General features: G+C 40.2%; 1 long non-coding RNA gene across 46 annotated transcripts in view; it reads right to left on the reverse strand.

Moving 5' to 3' along the window:
- Nucleotides 1–1,261, reverse strand: part of LOC138850245 (uncharacterized) — a 514,649-nt gene extending 513,388 nt beyond the window's left edge. For 41 of the 46 annotated variants that reach the window (XR_011389934.1, XR_011389944.1, XR_011389950.1 and 38 more), the window contains exon 1: nt 1,110–1,260. This is a non-coding gene — a long non-coding RNA (uncharacterized lncRNA). Of the gene's footprint in view, nt 1–553; nt 570–688; nt 972–1,109 lie in introns of those variants that run through there. The other 5 variants (XR_011389940.1, XR_011389952.1, XR_011389953.1 and 2 more) reach the window with 5 other exon arrangements.
- Between the last annotated feature and the right edge of the window lie 20,620 nt (nt 1,262–21,881).

Here is a 21,881-nt window from a genome sequence, read left to right on the forward strand (position 1 = left end):
AAACAGTTACAGTTAATGTCAAGGTGTAAGATTCCCCAAGGTAAACTTATGAGAAAAAAACACAAAAGACAAAATCAGAGCATGGCAGGGAGACAGTAAACAGAAGTGACCAAGCAGTGCTGAGACAGACAGAACAACAACATCAGACATGCTCAGGGGGCAAATATGTAAGATGCTCCAGGGACCAGGTAAATAACACATAGTGGATGAGGCAACTTCACTTAGTTTCTTGATTTTTCCCCCACATTTTAGTGTTTCTGAAATCTGGATGTGTTATCAAATCAACAGCTCTGTTGAAAATCGGTTTCATTTAGTCCCTAAGATCAGTTTAAAAACTGACAGCATGCTCTGATAATCAATGGTATTGGAGAAGGAAGATTGGCACAGACAAGGAAACTAAATCAGTAAGTGTGGGCGGGGGGGGGGGGAGCAGTTTGAGTAAAACAGCTGTCAGGAGGGAAGCACTATGACAGCGTTTTAGATCTTTTTGTATGAGCCAAACATGTAAGCAAAGAGCTTAGAAGGGACTTTTAAGAAGACAAAGGACACACACCAAGACAAGTACAGTTAACAATAAAAACGATGTCTTCACTTGGAGGCGGCACCATTTAAGCCTCATTCACCCAACAGCACCCACACACTGCGAGAGGCTCTGGCACAGGGACCAGGAGCCACTGGCTCCAAGTACCTCTCCCGCTGTAGCCGGTAGAGAACGATCTAGAGAAAGCTTGGGTGCAATGGAAAGTGTGGCAACAGACACATCTGGGAAAAACGGGCAGCGCCAGTGAAAACCTGCCGCTCTCAGCTCCTGAGACGACAGAGGTAAAAAGACACAACTCAAAAGCAGCCACCACCAGCGAGTAGGGATCTGTCTCACAAACTCCTCACAGACTCGACTCTCAGGAGCCCACTCTGCCCGGAAAGGGCTCGCGCGTGCCCGGGCAGGAGCCCGACCCAGGGTGGACCCAACGGTAGCTGCCTCTCCCGGGCTCCACCAACGGCCGGGGGTCCCGCCAGCCACAGCACCCACAACTCCCACTCTCTCAGTCCCGCGCAGGCCACGCGCGACTGCCCGCCGAAAACGGGCACAGCAGGACAGAGCTGCGTACCCTATGGCGCGGAAGGAGCCTTGGCCTTGGCTCAAGCCACAAAGCAAACGTTAGGTCCACAAACGCGGAAACCACGGGACATCTGCACGGGTGCCGCCGCCTCTCGGTCGCTTAACGGTTTCCAGAAGGCGCGCGCCTCCGTTTCCACCGTGACGCGCCGCACCGCGCGTCGCGATTGGATGATTCTCCGCGCCCAAGCGCGCCTGCGCGACCTGAGCTGGGTTCTGAGCGCTTTGGGGCAGGAAAGGTCTAGCGGTGTGCGGTGTTGCAGGGTTGCTGTTTATTAAATTTTTTTATCCGTTGTCAGACAGGAACTGACTTTACATAAATGAAGCCAAGGGCCGGCGCCGCGGCTCACTAGGCTAATCCTCCGCCTTGCGGCGCCGGCACACCAGGGTCTAGTCCTGGTCGGGGCGCCGGATTCTGTCCCGGTTGCCCCTCTTCCAGGCCAGCTCTCTGCTGTGGCCAGGGAGTGCAGTGGAGGATGTCACAAGTACTTGGGCCCTGCACCCCATGAGAGACCAGGATAAGCACCTGGCTCTTGCCATCGGATCAGCGCGGTGCGCCGGCCGCGGCGGCCGTTGGAGGGTGAACCAACGGCAAAGGAAGACCTTTCTCTCTCTCTCTCACTGTCCACTCTGCCTGTCAAAAAATAAAACTTAAAAATTAAAAAAAAAATGAAGCCAGAAGGTGGCTGCGAATGCAATAATCAGTAGTTAAGTCGCAGTTGCTGATAAACTGGAGAAAAGACTGTTACTACTGCATCCGTTGGGGATGAGGGCAAAGTGGTGACATTTACCTGTTGCATACTGACATGCTCAAGAGACAACCAAATCACCAGAAGGGTTTGGGATTCTGCAGGTCTGAGCCACGCCCAGAGAGCTGGGAATTCTAACCAGTTCCCATACCTGACCAGGGATCACTCCGAAGACTGGAGGCAGCCGATCTTCCTTAGCCCCTCAAGTGAATATGCTGGGGCCTTAGCCTTTGAGAAGTAGACTTCTAACCAAACACAATGAAAAAAGCCGGGACTGAGCAGATGGTGGATTAGTTTGCAAAGACTAATTGGGTAGGAAGATTCAGTAAAAAAAAGTGTCTACTGGATGAAAGAAAAGGAAAAAAGATAAAGCAATAAGCAAATTGGAAACAGTTTCAGCCTGGGGAGGAGGAAAGAATTCACAAGGAGTGGTGCTCTCAGAGTCATGCAGAAATGTAAATTAGACTTTGGCTTCAAAAGCACTCTTTGTACCTCTGTAAGAATACATTGTTCTGTGAGGGACACACTTGTGGCCTTTCTCTCCTCCCTAGTCGCTATGCTTCCACCTTCTCCTGTTGGAGTTCCAGTGCCTAAAACCACAAATGACTTTTGGTATATGCTAGAGGCCTACCCTCTAATAACTGAAACCATGAAGTTTAAAAGGGGTATGTCGGGGGGGGGGAGGGTGCTCAGCTTAAGAAAGATAGATTGCTGCCAACATTTGGAAATATAGTTTCAGATTTAGACTATTGGGCTTCTGACAGGGAATCCAGCAAGAAGAGAGATTTGCCACTGCTGGGTCAGCCAGTCTTAGCAGCTTACTGACCAGCTCACCATTTGCGTCTTGTTTCTCAATTTCATATCAGCAGCCACATCTGTCTGTGCAGCTCCCATTCTAACCCCAGTACACTGTTCTCTTCTCTCTATTTGGATATGTTCTTCTGCCTAAAGGTTTCTTTTCCAAAACTTGGGTCTATTCAGATCTCTCTCTCCATCTCTCTCTCTCTTCCCCACCCCTCCCTCTTTGTCCCAGTAATGACACTGATGTCTTCTAGGAAGTCATACAGAAACTTGGGAATTTTGTGAACACTTTGTGTCTCCTACCAAAGTCCTGTCTGTCCCATATCCCACGTGTAAATCTCTCTTCTGGTCACCTTGTGTCCACTGCCATCAGTGTTTTCCAGGCCCAGACATCTAGTAGCATCCCAGCACATGTCTTCTAATCCTCTCTTTCAGCTGGTCCATCTCACACATATAATCCATTGTCCACATGGACCTTCCAGTGGTGATGATGCTCTCTGTACTGTCCTTCCTTCTCATTGTCTTCCCCTGGAGCCTCAGGGTCTAAGCATTTGTACTTCTATTTGCCTTAAAGGCCCTAGCCTCCCATTACCATGCCAATTCCTGTGCACCTATCAAGCCTGTACCCAATAACGTTAGTTTCTTTCAACTTTCAAATCTGAAACTTCCTGCTCTTGACTTTCATGGGAACTTCTGATCCTTTGATGATGGTATAATAATACTAAAATAATATAATTATTTGTGTAATTATATGTTTACCATTGGTTCCACCTCTGTGCTGTAAGGTGGTACCACGTCTAGCATCTTCACTTTTATATTCCTTGTACTTAGCACAGAGTCGTCCACATATGAAGTCTTCAAATGATTTATATATATAAATAATCATTATGAAAAAGAAATAGCTGGCCAAGATTGCATAGCTACTATGTGTTCAGGATTAGAACCTGCATCTGAAAGACCATGCTTTCTCTACTATACCATCACTACTAAATTGACAAGGAATTATCTATTAACATCCAGACTCAGCAAAAAAGGAAGTGCCTTTAAGGAATATGAATCTGTGCAGGAATAGCTTCTTGCATCCTCTCCAGTTTCATAGCCTCCTCAACAAATACTCAATGCCAAACACCAAAATGAGTAAGGAAATCCTTATTTTAACATGCTCCTCATCAAGCTTTTTGGCTCACTTGTTTTCTACAGATGTCTGTGGACTTCACTCTGCTTGTTCAACACAACACCTTGACAGGGTAGGACAAGCCTTGAGAGCGCCTCTGCCGCATCTCCAGGACAACTATCTTTTCATCAGAGGGTCAGAATGTATTTATAGAAAGGTCCCATGTGGAAGAAATGTTGGACATCTACTAGTCTATATTCTTTTTAAGTCTAGTAGCAAACAGTGTTCTGAACTACAAACTGATATTTAAATGTGTGTGTTGGGTGGTGGGGAGGAACTGCCAAGGTACAAAGTGATAATGAAGCATGGACTGAGAAGGCATTTAGCCCAATTGCTAAGGAGCTAAGATACCAATATTGGATGCCCACATCACAGTTCCTGCATTCAATACCTGGCTCCAGCTCCTGATTTTAGCTTCTTGCTAATGCAGACCCCAAGAGGCAGTGGTGATGACTCAAATTATTAGTTCCCTGCTATCCACATGGAGACCTGAATGGAGTTCCCAGCTTCAATCTGGCCCCAGCCCAAGCCATTTTAGACATGTGGGAAGTGAACCAACAGATAGAAGCTTTCATCTTTATCTCTCTCTCTCCCCATCTCTCTGCCTCTCCCAGAAGAATAGAAAATATGAGCCATTCATTTATTATCTGAGGGTAGGAAATGCAGATGGGCTTCCCAACTGTGATTCACAATTCATCCATCATAAAAAAAAGCTTAATTTATGCAACTACATAAACACTCTAATTTGTGCATGATAAATCCAGAAAAAGCACAAGTAAAGAAAAATGGCAAAATATATTTAAAATATACTTGGAAGTCATAACATATCAAAACAATCAATCCCTAATGTACAGTTTGGTCTTGGAGAATAGGGGGACATGACAAAAAAAATGGAAAATGGGCAAAGTACAAGGACAGTTCACAGAAAAAGGAATACAAATGGATTTTACTCATATGGAAAAGGTGACATCTAACTTATAATAAGGGAAATTCACCAGAATTCAGATACTTAATAGCACATATTGGAGTAAGACACTGACATATATTGTGAATGGGTGTGACAAATGATGCAACTTCTATCAAGTGAAACTTGGCAGTATTATTCAAAATGATGAGTGTGTATGCCATGCAAGCTAAAAGTGCCACTTCTGGAAGCCAGCCTCACAGATTTAGCTGCACACATGTTGTCTTCGTCTGTTTGTGTTTGTCTGGCAGAATGCCTGAGACTGGATAATCAATTAAGATCAGAAATTTATTTTTCTTTCTCACAGTTTTGGAGGCTGGGAAGTCTAAGATCAGGGCATCAGAATTCATTATGTAGTGAGGGCCTTCCTAGTGCATCCTCCCATGTCAGAAAGAGAGTAAGCTAGCTGAACACCACGTGAAATCTCTTTTATTAAGACCTTAATCCCATTAATGAGGAAGGAGCTCTCACAGCCTAATTAGCTCTTAGAGGCCACACATCTTAATTCTGACATATTGTTAACAACTGGATTTTGGAGTTGACCCATTCAAACCATAGCACAGATGATATGATATGTGTATTTACTGAAAGCATTGTTTGCAATAGCAAATGAGTAGAACAACCAAGTTACATAGAGGGGACTGTTAAATAGCCGCTGGACAGTCTACATAACAATATGCAGGGGAAACATTGGAAAACCAAGAGTCATAGTGTTTTTGCCATTCTAGTGAAAGAAAAAGGGAAAATACATATAATGTTTACAAATATATTGTTTGTATCTGCGTGAAAAATGCAAGACACCTACAAAAATAAATATGTGTAAAAGTGGGTACCTGGCAGAGGAGAGAAACTAAGTGGAATGAGAGTAAGAATTCTCCATGTCTAACATTATATATCCTTTAAATTTTTGTACCTTCTTAAAGGAAGAAAACCTACCAGTAAAAGACCATGAGAAGCTCAAAGCTTCTCCAGGAAAATGGCAGGGCAAAGTCACTACGTATCAATAGTCACATTAAACATTAATGGTCTTAACTCTTCAGTTAAAAGACACCGATTGGCTGATTGGCTCAAGGAACACAACCCAACTATTTGATGCCTACAAGAAACACATCTTTCTAACAAAGATGCATGCAGACTGAAAGTGAAAGGTTGGAAAAAGATATTCCATGCCAACAGAAACCCAAAAAAAAGCAGGTGTAGCCATATTAATATCAGACAAAATAAACTTTAATACAAAAACTGTTAAGAGAGACAAAGAGGGACACTATATAATGATTAAGGGTTCAATTCAACAGGAAGATGTAACTATTATAAATGTATATGCACCTAATTACAGGGCACCGGTCTATTTAAAAGATATATTAAGGGACTTAAAGGGAGATTTCGATTCCAATACAATAGTACTGGGGGACTTCAATACTCCACTCTCAGAAATAGACAGATCATCTGGACAGAAGATCCTCAAGGAAACAGCAGATTCAATCGACACTATTGCCCAAATGGATCTAACAGATATCTACAGAACTTTCAATCCTACATCTATATACTTCACATTCTTCTCAGCAGTGCATGGAACCTTCTCTAGGATTGATCACATACTAGGCCATAAAGCAAGTCTCAGCAAATTTAAAAGAATTAGAATCATACCATGCAGCTTCTCAGACCACAGCGGAATGAAGCTGGAAATTAGCAACTCAGGAATCCCTAGAAAATATGCAAACACATGGAGACTGAAAAACATGCTGCTGAATGAACACTGGGTCATTCAAGAAATCAAAAGAGAAATCAAAAACTTTCTGGAAGTAAATGAGGATAACAAAACAACATATCAAAACTTATGGGATACAGCAAAAGCAGAACTGAGAGGCAAGTTTATAGCAATAGGTGCCTATATCAAGAAATTGGAAAGGTACCAAATAAATGAGCTTTCAGCGCATCTCAAGGACCTAGAAAAACTACAGCAAACCAGACCCAAATCTAGTAGGAGAAGAGGAATAATTAAAATCAGAGAAGAAATTAACAGGATTGAATCCAAAAAAAAAAAAAAACACTACAAAAAATCAGCCAAGCGAGAAGCTGGTTTTTTGAAAAAATAAACAAAATTGACACCCCATTGGCCCAACTAACTAAAAAAGAAGAGAAAAAACCCAAATCAATAAAATCAGAGATGAAAAAGGAAATGTATCAACAGACACCACAGAAATAAAAAGAATCATCAGAAATTACTACAAGGACTTGTATGCCAGCAAACAGGAAAATCTATCAGAAATGGATAGATTCCTGGACATATGCAACCTACCTAAATTGAACCAGGAAGACATCGAAAATCTAAATAGACCCATAACTGAGACTGAAATTGAAACAGTAATAACGGCCCTCCCAACAAAGAAAAGCCCAGGACCAGAAGGATTCACTGCTGAATTCTACCAGACATTTAAAGAAGAACTAATCCCATTTCTTCTCAAACTATTCAGAACAATCGAAAAAGAGGGAATTCTCCCAAATTCTTTCTAGGAAGCCAGCATCACCTTAATCCCTAAGCCAGAGAAAGATGCAGCACTGAAAGAAAATTATAGACCAATATCCCTGATGAACATAGACGCAAAAATCCTCAATAAAATTCTCGCCATAGAATACAACAACACATCAGAAAAATCATCCACCCAGACCAAGTGGGATTCATCCCTGGTATGCAGGAATGGTTCAATGTTCGCAAATCAATCAATGTGATTCACCACATTAACAGACTGCAAAAGAAAAACCATATGATTATCTCAATTGATGCAGAGAAAGCATTTGATAAAATTCAACACCCTTTCATGATGAAAACTCTAAGCAAAGTGGGTATAGAAGGAACATTGCTCAATATAATCAAAGCAATTTATGAAAAACCCACGGCCAACATCCTATTGAATGGGGAAAAGTTGGAAGCATTTAAACTGAGATCTGGCACCAGACAGGGATGCCCACTCTCACCACTGATATTTAACATAGTTCTAGAAGTTTTACCCAGAGCCATTAGACATGAAAAAGAAATTAAAGGAATACAAATTGAGAAGGAAGAAGTCAAACTATCCCTCTTTGCAGATGATATGACTCTTTACTTAGAGGATCCAAAGAACTCTACTAAGAGACTATTGGAACTCATAGAGGAGTTTGGCAAAGTGACAGGATATAAAATCAATGCACAAAAATCAACAGCCTTTGTATACACAAGCAATGCCATGACTGAGAAAGAGCTGCTAAGATCAATCCCATTCACAATAGCTACACAAACAATCAAATACCTTGGAATAAACTTAACCGAGGACGTTAAAGATCTCCATGATGAGAATTACAAAATCTTAAAGGAAGAAATAGAAAAGGATACCAAAAAAAGAAAAATCTTCCATGCTCATGGATTGGAAGAATCAACATCATCAAAATGTCCATTTCCCAAAAGCAATTTATAGATTCAATGCAATTCCAATCAGGATACCAAAGACATTCTTCTCAGATCTAGAAAAAATGATGCTGCAATTCATATGGAGGCAAAAGAGACCTCGAATAGCTAAAGCAATCTTGTACAACAAAAACAAAGCTGGAGGCATCACAATACTAGATTTCAGGACATACTACAGGGCAGTTGTAATCAAAACAGCATGGTACTGGTACAAAAACAGATAGATAGACCAATGGAACAGAATTGAAACACCAGAAATCAACCCAAACATCTACAGCCAACTTATATTTGATCAAGGATCTAAAACCAATTCCTGGAGCAAGGACAGTCTATTCAGTAAATGGTGCTGGGAAAACTTGATTTCTACGTGCAGAATCATGAAGCAAGACCCCTACCTTACACCTTACACAAAAATCCACTCAACATGGATTAAAGACCTAAATCTACGACCTGACACCATCAAGTTATTAGAGAACATTGGAGAAACCCTTCAAGATATAGGCACAGGCAAAGAGTTTCTGGAAAAGACCCGGGAGGCACAGGCAGTCAAAGCCAAAATCAACTATTGGATTGCATCAAATTGAGAAGTTTCTGTACTTCAAAAGAAACAGTCAGGAGAGTGAAGAGGCAACCAACAGAATGGGAAAAATATTTGCAAACTATGCAACAGATAAAGGGTTCATAACCAGAATCTACAAAGAGATCAAGAAACTCCACAACATCAAAACAAACAACCCACTTAAGAGATGGGCCAAGGACCTCAATAGACATTTTTCAAAAGAGGAAATCCAAATGGCCAACAGGCACATGAAAAAACGTTCAAGATCACTAGCAATCAGGGAAATGCAAATCAAAACCACAATGAGGTTTCACCTCACCCCGGTTAGAATGGCTCACATACAGAAATCTACCAACAACAGATGCTGGCGAGGATGTGGGGAAAGAGGGACACTAACCCACTGTTGGTGGGAATGCAAACTGGTCAAGCCACTATGGAAGTCAGTCTGGAGATTCCTCAGAAACCTGAATATAACCCTACCATACAACCCAGCCATCCCACTCCTTGGAATTTACCCAAAGGAAATTAAATTGGCAAACAAAAAAGCAGTCTGCACCCTAATGTTTATTACAGCACAATTCACAGTAGCCAAGACCTGGAACCAACCTAAATGCCCATCAACGGTAGACTGGATAAAGAAATTATGGGATATGTACTCTTTAGAATACTATACCGCAGAAAGAAACAACGAAATCCAGTCATTTGCAACAAAATGGAGGAATCTGGAACACATCATGCTGAGTGAAATAAGCCAGTCCCAAAGGGACAAATACCATATGTTCTCCCTGATCGGTGACAACTGACTGAACACCAAAAAGGAAACCTGTTGAAGTGAAATGGACACTATGAGAAACAGTGGCTTGATCAGCATAGCCCTGACTGTTAATGAACAACTTAATACATTATCCCTCTTAGCAGTTTTTTTTTGTCTGTTCTACTTAATATGACTGGTTTAATTCTGTAATTAATACACAGTTATTCTTAAGTGTTGAAATTTAACTGAAATGTGATCCCTGTTAAACATTAGAGTGGGAATAAGAGAGGGAAGAAATGTACAATTTGGGACATCTCAAGCTGACTTGCCCCAAATGGTAGAGTTAGAAACATACCAGGGGACTCCAATTCAATCCCATCAAGGTGGCATGTACCAATGCCATCTCACTAGTCCAAGTGATCAATTTCAGTTCACAATTGATCATAATGAAAGGACTAAGAGTCAAAGGGAGCACATAAACAAGTCTAGTACCTGCTAATACTAACCGATAGAATAAAGGGGAGAGTGATCCAACATGGGAAGTGAGATACTCAGCAGACCCATAGAATGGCAGATGTCCTAAACAGCACTCTGGCCTCAGAATCAGCCCTAAAGGCATTCGGATCTGGCTGAAAAGCCCATGAGAGTATTTCAGGCATGGAAAGCCAAGATACTCTGGCAAAAAAAAAGACCTAAATGAAAGATCTCTGTGAGTGAGATCCCAGTGGAAAGAACTGGGATCTCAAAGAAGGAGGTACCTTTCTCTGAAGGGAGGAGAGAACCTCCACTTCGACTATGACCTTGTCTAAACAAGATAAGAGTCGGAGAACTCAAAAGGCTTCCATAGCCTTGGAATCTCATGACTGGAGCATAGGGAGATTACTGATGCCATAAACAAGAGTGTCAATTTGTTAAGTCAACAACAGGAGTCACTGTGCACTTACTCCTCATGTAGGATCTCTGTCCTTAATGTGCTGTACATTGAGATTGAATGCTATAACGAGTACTCAAACAGTATATTTCACTTTGTGTTTCTATGGGGGTGCAAACTGTTGAAATCTTTACTTAATGTATACTAAACTGATCTTCTGTAAAAAAAAAAAAAAAAGAAATTATCAATTCCCAACTTGACTCTCACTGGGATTAAACATGAAAATAGGTCTGTTCTATTTTATCATCATTTAAAAAACCATCTATTATGTTTCTGTGTGGGACTGTTGAAATCTTTACTTAATGTATGCTAAACTGATCTTCTGTATATAAAGAGAATCGAAAATGAATCTTGATGTGAATGGAAGGGGAGAGGGAGTGGGAAAGGTGGGAGGGACGTTATTGGGGGGAAGCCATTGTAATCCATAAGCCGTACTTTGTAAATTTATATTCATTAAATAAAAGTTAAAAAAAATTTTTGAACCTTCTGTACACATATTTTAAAGAACAGACTAAAATTAAGAAAAATGTGCTCTCTAGAATAATTACTGCTGTACAATTCTTCTTTAAGAAATATTTATTTATGTGTTTATGAGGCAGATGGATAGAGACAAAGAGAAAGATACAGAGACAGAGAGAAATTTTTACCATTCACTGGTTAACTCCTTAAATGACAACAAAAACCAAGGCTTGGCCAGACTGAAGCCAGAAGCCAGGAACTCCATCAGATCTTCCACATGGGGTGGGGTTGGGGTACTCAAGCACTTGGGCCATCTTCTGCTGCCTTCCCAGGGTCATTACCAGAATGCTTGATTGGAAGCAGAGCATCCCGAACTCAATATGGAATGCTGAAGTCACAAGCAGTGGCTTAATGCAGATGATAAGTGTTTCACAATTCTGTGATTACAGTAAAAACCATTAAATGGTATACTTTCTTTTATTTCCCCTAAGAAACCTTTAATTTAGTGAGTACAAATTTCACAAGTACAACTTGAGGAATATAGTGATTCTTCCCACCATACCTGCCCTCCCACTCCACCTCCTACTCCCTCTCTTGTTCCAAGTCACATTCTCCATTAAGAAAAAACTGTTAAGAATAAACAGTTCATTGAGAATCAAGATAAGCACTGTTCAAGTCATTGCTTCTCAAAGTGTCCATTTCACTTCTATAGATTTCTTTTTAGGTGCTCTATTGTTAGATCAGAGAGAACATGTGGTATTTTTCCCTTTGAGACTGGCTATTTTACTAAGTATGATATTTCCTAGATTCATTCATTTTGTTGTAAATGACTGGATTTTATTTTTTAACCACTGTGTAGTATTCTATAGTGTACATATCTTTATCCAGTCTTCACTTGACGGGCATTTAGGTTGACTCCATATCTTTTTTTTTTTTTTTTTTTTTTATAACTTTTTTTTTTTTTTTTTTGACAGGCAGAGTGGACAGTGAGAGAGAGAGACAGAGAGAAAGGTCTTCCTTTGCCGTTGGTTCACCCTCCAATGGCCGCCGCGGCCGGCGCGCTGCGGCTGGCGCACCGCGCTGATCCGATGGCAGGAGCCAGGAGCCAGGTGCTTTTCCTGGTCTCCCATGGAGTGCAGGGCCCAAGCACCTGGGCCATCCTCCACTGCACTCCCTGGCCACAGCAGAGGGCTGGCCTGGAAGAGGGGCAACCGGGACAGAATCCGGCGCCCCGACCGGGACTAGAACCCGGTGTGCCGGCGCCGCTAAACGGAGGATTAGCCTAGTGAGCCGCGGCGCCGGCCTCCATATCTTAACTATTGAGCTGTAATAAACACAGGGGTGCAAATAACTCTTTTATTTGCTGATTTCATTTCCTTTGGGTAAATTCCCAGTAGTGGGATGGCTGGGTCATAGGATAATTCTATATTCAGATATCTGTGGTATATCCAAACTGATTTCTATAGTGATTTTACCAGTTTACATTCCTACCAACAGTGGATTAGGGTACCTTTTTCCCTACATCCTTGCTAGGATTTGTTGCTTGTTGAGTTCTGTATGAAAACCATTCTAACTGGGGTGAGGTGGAACCTCATTGTGATTTTGATTTGCATTTATCTGACGGCTAGTGATCCTGAGTATTTTTTCATGTGTCTGTTGGCCATTTGGATTTCCTCTTTTGAAAAATGTCTGTTGAAGTCCTTTGACCATTTCTTCACTGGATTGTTTGTTTTGTTGTGGAGATTTTAAATCTCCTTATATATTCTGGTTATTAAACTTTTATCACTTGTGTTGGTTGCAAATAATTTCTCCCATTCTTTTGGTTGCCTCTTCACTTCCCTGTTTCTTTTGCAGTACAGAGGCTTCTCAATTTGATGTAATCCCATTTGTTAATTTTTGCTTTGATTGCCTGTGTCTCCTGGGTCATTTCCAAGAACTCTTTACCTGTACCAATGACGTGCAGGATTTCCCCAATGTTCTCTAATAATTTGATGATAACAGGTCATAGATTCAGATCTTTAATCCATTTTGAGTGGATTCTTGTGTAAGGTATAAGGTAGGGGTCCTGCTTCATACTTCTGCATGTGGATATCCAGTTTTCCCAGCACCATTTGTTGAAGAGATTATCCTTGCTCCAGGGATCAGTTTTAGCTCCTTTATCAAATATAAGTTGGCTGTAGATGCATGGGCTAACTTTTGTCATTTCTATTCTGTTCCATTAGTCAAATAATCTGTTTTTGTGCCAGTACCAGTTTTTTTTTGTTATAACTGCCCTGTACTATGTCTTTAAATCTGATATTGTGATGTTTCTGACTTTTTGTTGTGTAAGATTGTTTTAGCTATTTGAGATCTCCTGTGCTTCCATCTGAATTTGTGCATCTTTTTTTCTAGATCTGAGAAGACTGTCTTTGTTATATTTTGATTGGTATCACACTGAATCTGTAAATTGATTTCAGAAGAATGGACATTTTGATGATATTGATTCTTCCAATCCATGAACATGAAAGGTTCCTATTTCTTTTCTTTAATGTTTTGTAAGTCTCATAATAGATATCTTTTATATCATTGGCTATATTTATTCCAATGTATTTGATTTTTTCTTTTTAGCTATTGTGAATGGGATTGGTCTTAGAAGTTCTTTTTCAGGCATGGCATTGTCTGTGTATACAAAGGCTTTTGTGTTTGTGTGTGTGTGTGTTGATTTTATAGCCTGCTACTTTACCAAACTCTTGTATGTGTTCCAATAGTCTCTTGCTGGAGTCAATTTGGGTCCACTATATATAGCATCATGTCATTTGTAAATAGGGATAGTTTGATTTCTCTTTCCCAATTTGAATCCTTTTGACTTCTTTTTCTTGCATATTGGCTCTGTCTAAAACTTCCAGGACTATACTGAATAGCAATCCTGAGAGTGGGCATCTTTGGTTCCAGATCTAGTGGAATGCTTACAACTTTTCCCTCTTCAGTAGGATGCTGGCTGTGGGTTTGTCATAAATTACCTTGATTGTGTTGAGGAATGTTCCTCCTGTACACAATGTTCTTAGAGTTTTCATTATAAAAGGATGTTGTATTTTATCAAATGCTTTTTCTGCATCTATTGAGATAATCATATGGTTTTTATGCTTCAGTTTGTTAATGTGATGTACTGCCTTGATTGCTTTGGAAACCCTGAATCATCCTTGCATACCAGGGATAAATTTCACTTGGTCTGGGTGAATGATCTTTTTGATGTGTTCTTGGATTTGATTGTCCAAAATTTTGTTGAGGATTTTTGCATCTTTGTTCATTAAGGAAATGGGTCTGTAGTTCTCTTTCTCTTTTGCATCTTTTCTGGGCTTAGGAATTAAGGTGATGCTGGCTTCATAGAAAGAATTTGGGAAGATTTCCTCCCTTTCAATTGTTTTGAAATTACTTAAGAAGACTTGGAGTTAGTTCTTCTTTAAATGTGTGGTAGAATTCAGCAGTGGAACCATTGGGTCCTGGGCTTTTCTTTGTTGAGAGGGTATTTATTAATGATTCAATTTTCATCTTGCTAATGGGTCTGTTTAGGTTTTCTATGTCTTCATGGCTCAAAATAGGTAGGATGCATCTGTCCAAGAATCTATCCATTTCTTCCAGATTCCCCTGTTTATTCGCATACAGCTCTTGGTAGTAATTTCTGATGATTTTTTTTATTTCTGTGGTGTCTGTTGTTTCATATCCTGTTTCATCTCCAATTTTATTAATTTGGATCTTCTCTCTCCTTTTTTTTTGTTTAGTTGGACCATAGTGTATCAATTTTGTTTATTTTTTCAAAAACCCTTGCGGCCAGCACTGTGGCGTAGCCAGTAAAGCCTCCACCTACATTGCCAGCATCCCATCTGGGCTCTGGTATGAGTCTCATCTGCTCCACTTCTGATCCAGCTCTCTGCTATTGCCTGGGAAGGCAGAAGATGGCTCATGTTCTTGGGCCCCTGTACCTGTGTGGGAGACCCAGAGGAAGCTCCTGGCTCCTGACTTCTGATTGGCACAGCTCTAGCCATTGCAGCCATCTGGGGAGTGAACCTTCAGATGGAAGACATCTCTCTCTACTTCTGTCTGTCTGTAACTCTGTCTTTCAGATAAATAAATAAGTCTTTTAAAAAATAGAACATCTCTTAGTGTTGCAGATCTTTTGCATTGGTTTTTTGGTTCCAATTTTCTATTCTCTGATTTAATAATTTCTTTTCTCCTACTAGTTTTGGGTTTGGTTTGCTGTTGTTTTTCTAGATCTTTGAGATGCAATGATAGCTCATTTATTTGGTGCTTTTCCGATTTCTTGATATAGGCACCAATTGTTACAAACTTTCCTCTTAACACTGCTTTTGCTGTATCCCATAGTTTTAATATGTTGTATTGCCACCTACATTAGTTTTCATATTTTTTTTATTTCTCTTTGGAATTCTTCTATGACCCATGGTTCATTCAGGAGCATGTTGTTCAGTTCTTCCCCACAGTAAAACAAAAAGAAAAGATTCTAAAATGTGCATGAAAGAAATGCCAGATTACTTTCAGAGGATCTCTAATTAGACTCACAGTGTACTTCTCATCAGAATCCCTACAGGCTGGGAGAGAATGGTGGGATATATCCCAAGCCTTAAGAGAAAAAAAAAATCAACCCAGAATACTGTACCCTGTAAAGCTCTCATTTACAAATGAAGGTGAAATAAAGAACTTCCATTACAAACAGAAACTAAAAGAATTTGTCAACATCCATCCAGCCCTGCAAAAGATGCTCAAGGATGGAAAGTGGGTGGGAGGGAGGATAGGGTAGGAAGTAATACTATGTTCCTAAATCTGCATATACGAAATACATGAGACTTATATAACTTAAATAAAAAAATTTTTTAAACTCTAAAAAAAGTATTTCCTGAGTATATGACACTAAAAGAGATGTCTGTTGTGCTTGTTTTCCAAGATGAACTCACTTTGTTTATGATGAGTATGAGAATCATGATCTGTGATAATGGATCAACTGGGAGAAGTTTCAGAATTACATTACTGTTATTGGCTTACTTTTATGTGAACCTAGAGTCGCAGGAAAGCTTGTGGCTATTGCAGCTATTGATGAGAATACCTCAGTTGAAAATACCAGCTGAAATTGAAGTCATTTTTTTTTTTTTTGACAGGCAGAGTGGACAGTGAGAGATAGAGAGACAGAGAGAGAAAGGTCTTCCTTTGCCGTTGGATCACCCTCCAATGGCCGCCGCTGCAGCCGGCGCACCGTGCTGATCCGATGGCAGGAGCCAGGATCCAGGTGCTTTTCCTGGTCTCCCATGGGGTGCAGGGCCCAAGCACCTGGGCCATCCTCCACTGCACTCCCTGGCCATAGCAGAGAGCTGGCCTGGAAGAGGGGCAACCGGGACAGAATCCGGCGCCCCAACCGGGACTAGAACCCGGTGTGCCGGCGCCGCATGGTGGAGGATTAGCCTATTGAGCCACGGCGCCGGCTGAAGTCATTTTTTTTAGAAATTCATTAGAAATTATAAGGATTTTCAGTTTGGCCACATGGATGTAAATGAATGAAATGAATCTACCATCATGCCTGTATTCAAGATCTGACTGCTCATAGGATGCTTTCTTTTTAGCCTGCCATTAGATGTCAGCAGTATTACATGTGATGGAATCTATACAGCAGACCCTGATGGGAGTCACATAGAGGAATGGTAAAAAATGTCTAAAGTGAAATTGAAAGTCAAGAACATGTAGAAGAAAACAAGGAATAACAGTAGCCAAGCACTGCAGAATCTCTAGTGCCTACTATGCAGGAGCCCAAGGATGTATTACAAAAGAAGATTGAGATGTTACTATACACAATATTTGAGAGCATTTCAAATTATTAGAGTTAATTTCTTAACTTTAGATATTTTATTATGATCTTTACCAAAGAGAACATATTCCTTATATTTTGCTAATATCGACTGCATGGGTTAAAACAGTCTTTTCATAAATGGAAAAATGTTTGGAACAAAGAAATGGATGGATTGTCTAAAAGAAACTAAATTACATCACACCATCAGATTTACCTTATAGACGCATAAAGCATCTATTGTTTTTGCATGTTTCTCTTTCTGAATATTCTATAACAAAGTTAAGTTGCAGAATATGTAAACTGGTCATTCAGTAGATGATACATATTTCATAATACATCTGCCTCCTACAATCCTTTCTCATATATTTTGGATATGATTTATATGCACAAAATAAAGTCTTTGAGCTTGGGCTGTGGTGCAGCAGGTGAAAGCCCTGGTCTGCAGTGCCTGCATCCCATGTGGGCACCTGTTTGAGTCCCAGCTTCTCCACTACCAATCCAGCTTCCTCCAATGTGTCTGGGAAAGCAGCAGAGGATGGCCATGTCCTCAGGCTCCTGCACCCATGTGGAAAACCTGGAAGAAGCTCCTTGCTCCTGGCTTCAGATCTGCTCAACTAAAGCAGTTGTAGCCTTTTGGAGAGTGAACCAGCACATGGAAGATCTCTCTCTCTCTCCTCTCTCTCCTCTCTCTCCTCTCTCTCCTCTCTCTCTGTCTCTTTCTCTCTCCACTCTCTTTCTGTCTCTGTCTCTACCTCTCTCTGTCTTTCAAATAAATAAAATAAATCTTTAAAAAATAGGACTTTAGGTGCAGGCATTGTGGTATATTGTGTTAAACAGTTTTTTTGGATGCCAGAATCCCATATGGGGACCAGTTCTTATCCCAACTGTTCCACTTCTAATCAGCTCTCTGCTAATGATGTTGGAAAGCAATGAAAGATGCCCAAGTGTTTGGGCCACTGCCATTCATGTGGGAGGCCCTTGGAGTTTCAGGTTCCTGGCTTGTAGCCATTTGAGGAGTAAACCAGTATAGATTCTCTCTCTGTAACTTTGCCTTTCAAGTAAATTTTTTTTAAAAAAAATAGGCACTTTAAATAAAACTAGTCACTTTTTCTGAATATCAAATAATATTATGAGGTGAAAAATAATTTGGTTTTACTTGGCATAGTAATTTTTTTTTGACAGGCAGAGTTAGACAGTGAGAGAGAAAGAAAGAGAGAAAGGTCTTCCTTTTCCGTTGGTTCACCTCCCAATGGCCGCTATAGCCAGCACTGCGCCGATCCGAAGCCAGGAGCCAGGTGCTTCCTCCTGGTCTCCCATTCCGGTGCAGGGCCCAAGCACTTGGGCCACCCTCCACTGCCTTCCCCGGGCCACAGCAGAGAGCCGGAATGGAAGAGGAGCAACCGGGACAGAATCCAGCGCCCCAACTGGGACTAGAACCTGGGGTGCCGGCGCCACAGGTGGAGGATTAGCCTAGTAAGCCACTGTGCTGGCCCTTGGCATAGTAATTTAATTTTATTATTTGCTATTTTAAAGGAGAAGAAAAGTTATCTTTTAAATTTGCGGTCCAGTGTATTGTCATAAAATATTCACATGGGCATATATTGTGGTAGAAAAAAAATGTTGTGATCGACCTTTGAAATAAACGTGACTCTCTGAAAACAGTGGTTTCAGCCATGCCCTGAAACACTCTTCAACAGGTGTCTATCTTGTATTGTTGTACTCATAAGGAGCAGTGAAGGACAAAATTAGCATATCAAATGACCTCCATTCTGAATTCTGTCATTCTCTTCAGTGAGTGACCTCTCATCTGTCTACAATGAAATCATATGACAGATCTATCACAAACAATGTGCAGCAGTAGGTATTTCTCAAGTAATAGTTTGATAGGTATATTATAGATTAGTGCTATTTCTGAGACCTTTATCTCGGCTAAGTTTAGAACTTTTATTATGTAACCATTATTTGAGTGATTATCCATCGAATAGTTCTTCACTGCACGTGATTCTGTTGAACATTTGAAGAAATGCAATTTATGATCCTGACACTGGAGTTATTTGGGGCTTTGGTGCCAATGGCTTCCTTTGGTTTCATCCGATGCATTTGATCAGAACTAAAGGAAAACTTCTGTATCTTATGTACTAAGGAATGACTAGTAATTGTCATTTAATTAATAATTAAATATACATTCTTAATATTTGGTATCTCATTATTATTTTATTTTTATTAATGAAACAAATTTATAATCATAGGGAATTTCAGGAAATGCTAGAATATAATGTTGTTAAATGGGAACTTGAGATAAATATTGTTAATTTAGTAAGTAGATCCCTCTTCAAAGAGTAATTAGGGTTCATTGGGAAGACAAATAATAATGCTTCAAATTCTCAAGCTTATTTTTGCAATAATGAAAAGCTTAGCACAGAAGCCCCATTGGAGTCTGAGGCTAGTAAGCAAGTGAATTGAACTCATAGTTACAAAAATGTTACTAATTTTTTCTTTGTTTTAATAAGTTTAGGTGTTGGTTAACTTTTTAGTTATCATCTATCAATGAAAGAGTTCAATACAGAAAAACAAATGATTACTTGCAGTGTGTTTTAGCAAGCAAAATCCAGTGGTCTTCCTTTCTATTCTGTGCAGTCATTCTCTATAAATCAGTGTCTTAGTTCTCTAGTTCTCTGTTATCAATTTCACAAACTACTATTGCCTCATTTTTTTTTCTTACTTTAAAAATAATTGTGGCGGGGGGCAGAGAAATGTGTGTGTTGCTTGTAACTGAATACTGTTATTTCCTTTTGTGTTAAAATTTTGTTTTTGCTTGTTTCTATTTGAAATATGTTTATTTGCATTTTAGTTACATTGTCAGTGTGCTCACAAAACAGATTTTAAAATTTCTTCGCTGATACAACTTTCTCTAATAAGCTGTGATACTGGAGCTTTACTGTGAATGCTGCTTTCTTTTCAAGAACAAGTAGTTTCAAATGAAGGCAGATATTTTGATACTTGAGTCTTGTAAAACTTTAACAGTATTGTAATTTGGTGGTGAATAGTAGCAAAACTACGTACGGATAACGCGGTCTTTCTGGAAGCTGGGGTTTTGCCGTTTCAGTTGCAATGAAGCTCCACTTCCAACTTCTAAAATCCAGAATTCTAGATCCTTGCTTTGCTGAATGTGGTGCTCACACAATATTCAAGGGTACTTCAAAGAGAGAAAGTGTATGTTTTTAAAGATTATTTATTTATTTGAAAGTCAGACTTACACAGAGAGAGGAGAGGCAGAGAGAGGTCTTCCATCCGTTTGTTCACTCCCCAATTGGCCGCAACAGCCGGAGCTGAACCAATCTGAAGCCAGGAGCCAGGAGCTTCTTTCAGGTCTCCCAAGTGGGTGCAGGGACCCAAGCACTTGGGCCATCTTCTACTGCTTTCCCAGGCCATAGCAGAGAGCTGGATCAGAGGAGGAGCAGCCAGGACTAGAACCGGTGCCCATATGGGATGCCGGCGATTCAGGCCAGGGCATTAACCCTCTGCGCCACAGCACCGGTCCTGAAAGTGTATGTTTTTATCAACTACTCTGCACACATTACAGCTTACAGTCCTTTTAGGTTGTTTCATTGTATAAATAATTTCTTTTAGTGTTTGAGGTATGTTAGTCCTAGAATCTTCACTTTCCTCCTCACACATAGTATTTCATGGTATCTGGTATGGAAATAACATTTTAAGATGCCATATGTCTAGAGACATATGAAAGGATAAATATGAGTCTTTAAAACATCTAGCTATATTGTTTTGTTTAGTGGACTTCGTTCTTAATGATACTTATTGTACTTTGGGGATTTTTTGGTTTTGGTTTTGTAAAGAGTACATTTTCATCATTGCATCATATGACATGGAGGTAAGACAGAAGGAAATTTCACTGAACTTTCAGATGCAGAAATTGTTAAATAAACCCATGTAAGATATTAAGAGTTGTTGTAGGATCAGGTTTTCTGTTACAATTTTATAAATACATCTATATTTTTCTGAATGTGCTCAAGTCCAGGAGAAGGCATACATTAATTTTCTACTTTGGGCTAATCTATAAAGTTTTTTGAAAGTCTGTTTGGTTAGCATATTGAGTTCATGATATCCATCCTTATGGCCCCAATTATAAATCTTTGTTTTTCTAAAATACATTAAAATAGAACTCTTCTGTTTTACATTATTAGTATGTTGATCATATATATTAATTTTATCATAAATTTTCAATTCTATGATACATGACTGGGCCATGACAGTATGGAAATCATCATGAGAATTTCAGGTGCTTATGTGAGGGAAGCAGATTGATAACGTGTCCATTGGTGGCAACATGAATGAATTCACTAGAAAACTGAGGAAAGTAAATACCTCTCACATATAGACTAATTCCCTGCAAAGATCTTGCTGAAATGAATAAATTCCAGAACAGTAGTTAGGGTAGGCATTTGATACTGTGGAGATTACTGTAAGGGCCACTGGAAGCACAGAGCTGCTGACAAAGATGTTTGTAATCTCACAAATCTCATTCTAACTTCAGCTAATGTAGGATAAGTGTCACAGCACAGGGAGGAGACAGAAAACCCTAGCAGGGCCTGATTATAAATCATATACCTTGAATTTGGGATACTCTAAAATGCTCTCTGAAAGTGCATTTTTAAAAATATTTATTTTATTTATTTGAAAGAGAAAGAGAGAGAGAGAGAGATCTGAATAGTGAATGTAGCAGGAGTGGCACAATAGGTTAAAGCCCCAGCCTGCAGCGCTGGCATCCTTTGTGGGTGCTGGTTCAAGTCCCGGCTGCTCCACTTCCTATCCAGCTCTCTGCTATGGCCTGGTAAAGAAGTAGAAGATGTCTCAAGTCCTTGGGCCCCTGCACCCTGTGGGAGACCTGGAAGAAGCTCCTGGCTTCAGATTGGAGCAGCTCTGGCTACCCCGGCTATCTGGGAAGTGAACCAGTGGAAGGGAAGACCTCTTTCTCTTTGTCTCTACCTCTGTCTGTAACTCATTCTTTCAAATAAATAAAATAAATATTTAAAAAAAAACATAGCAAGGAGTGGAGAATGTGTCCTCTCTCTGGGTCCCCTCA

The sequence above is a fragment of the Oryctolagus cuniculus genome, chromosome 6, assembly GCF_964237555.1.
Source record: "Oryctolagus cuniculus chromosome 6, mOryCun1.1, whole genome shotgun sequence".
Taxonomy (NCBI): Eukaryota; Metazoa; Chordata; class Mammalia; order Lagomorpha; family Leporidae; genus Oryctolagus; species Oryctolagus cuniculus.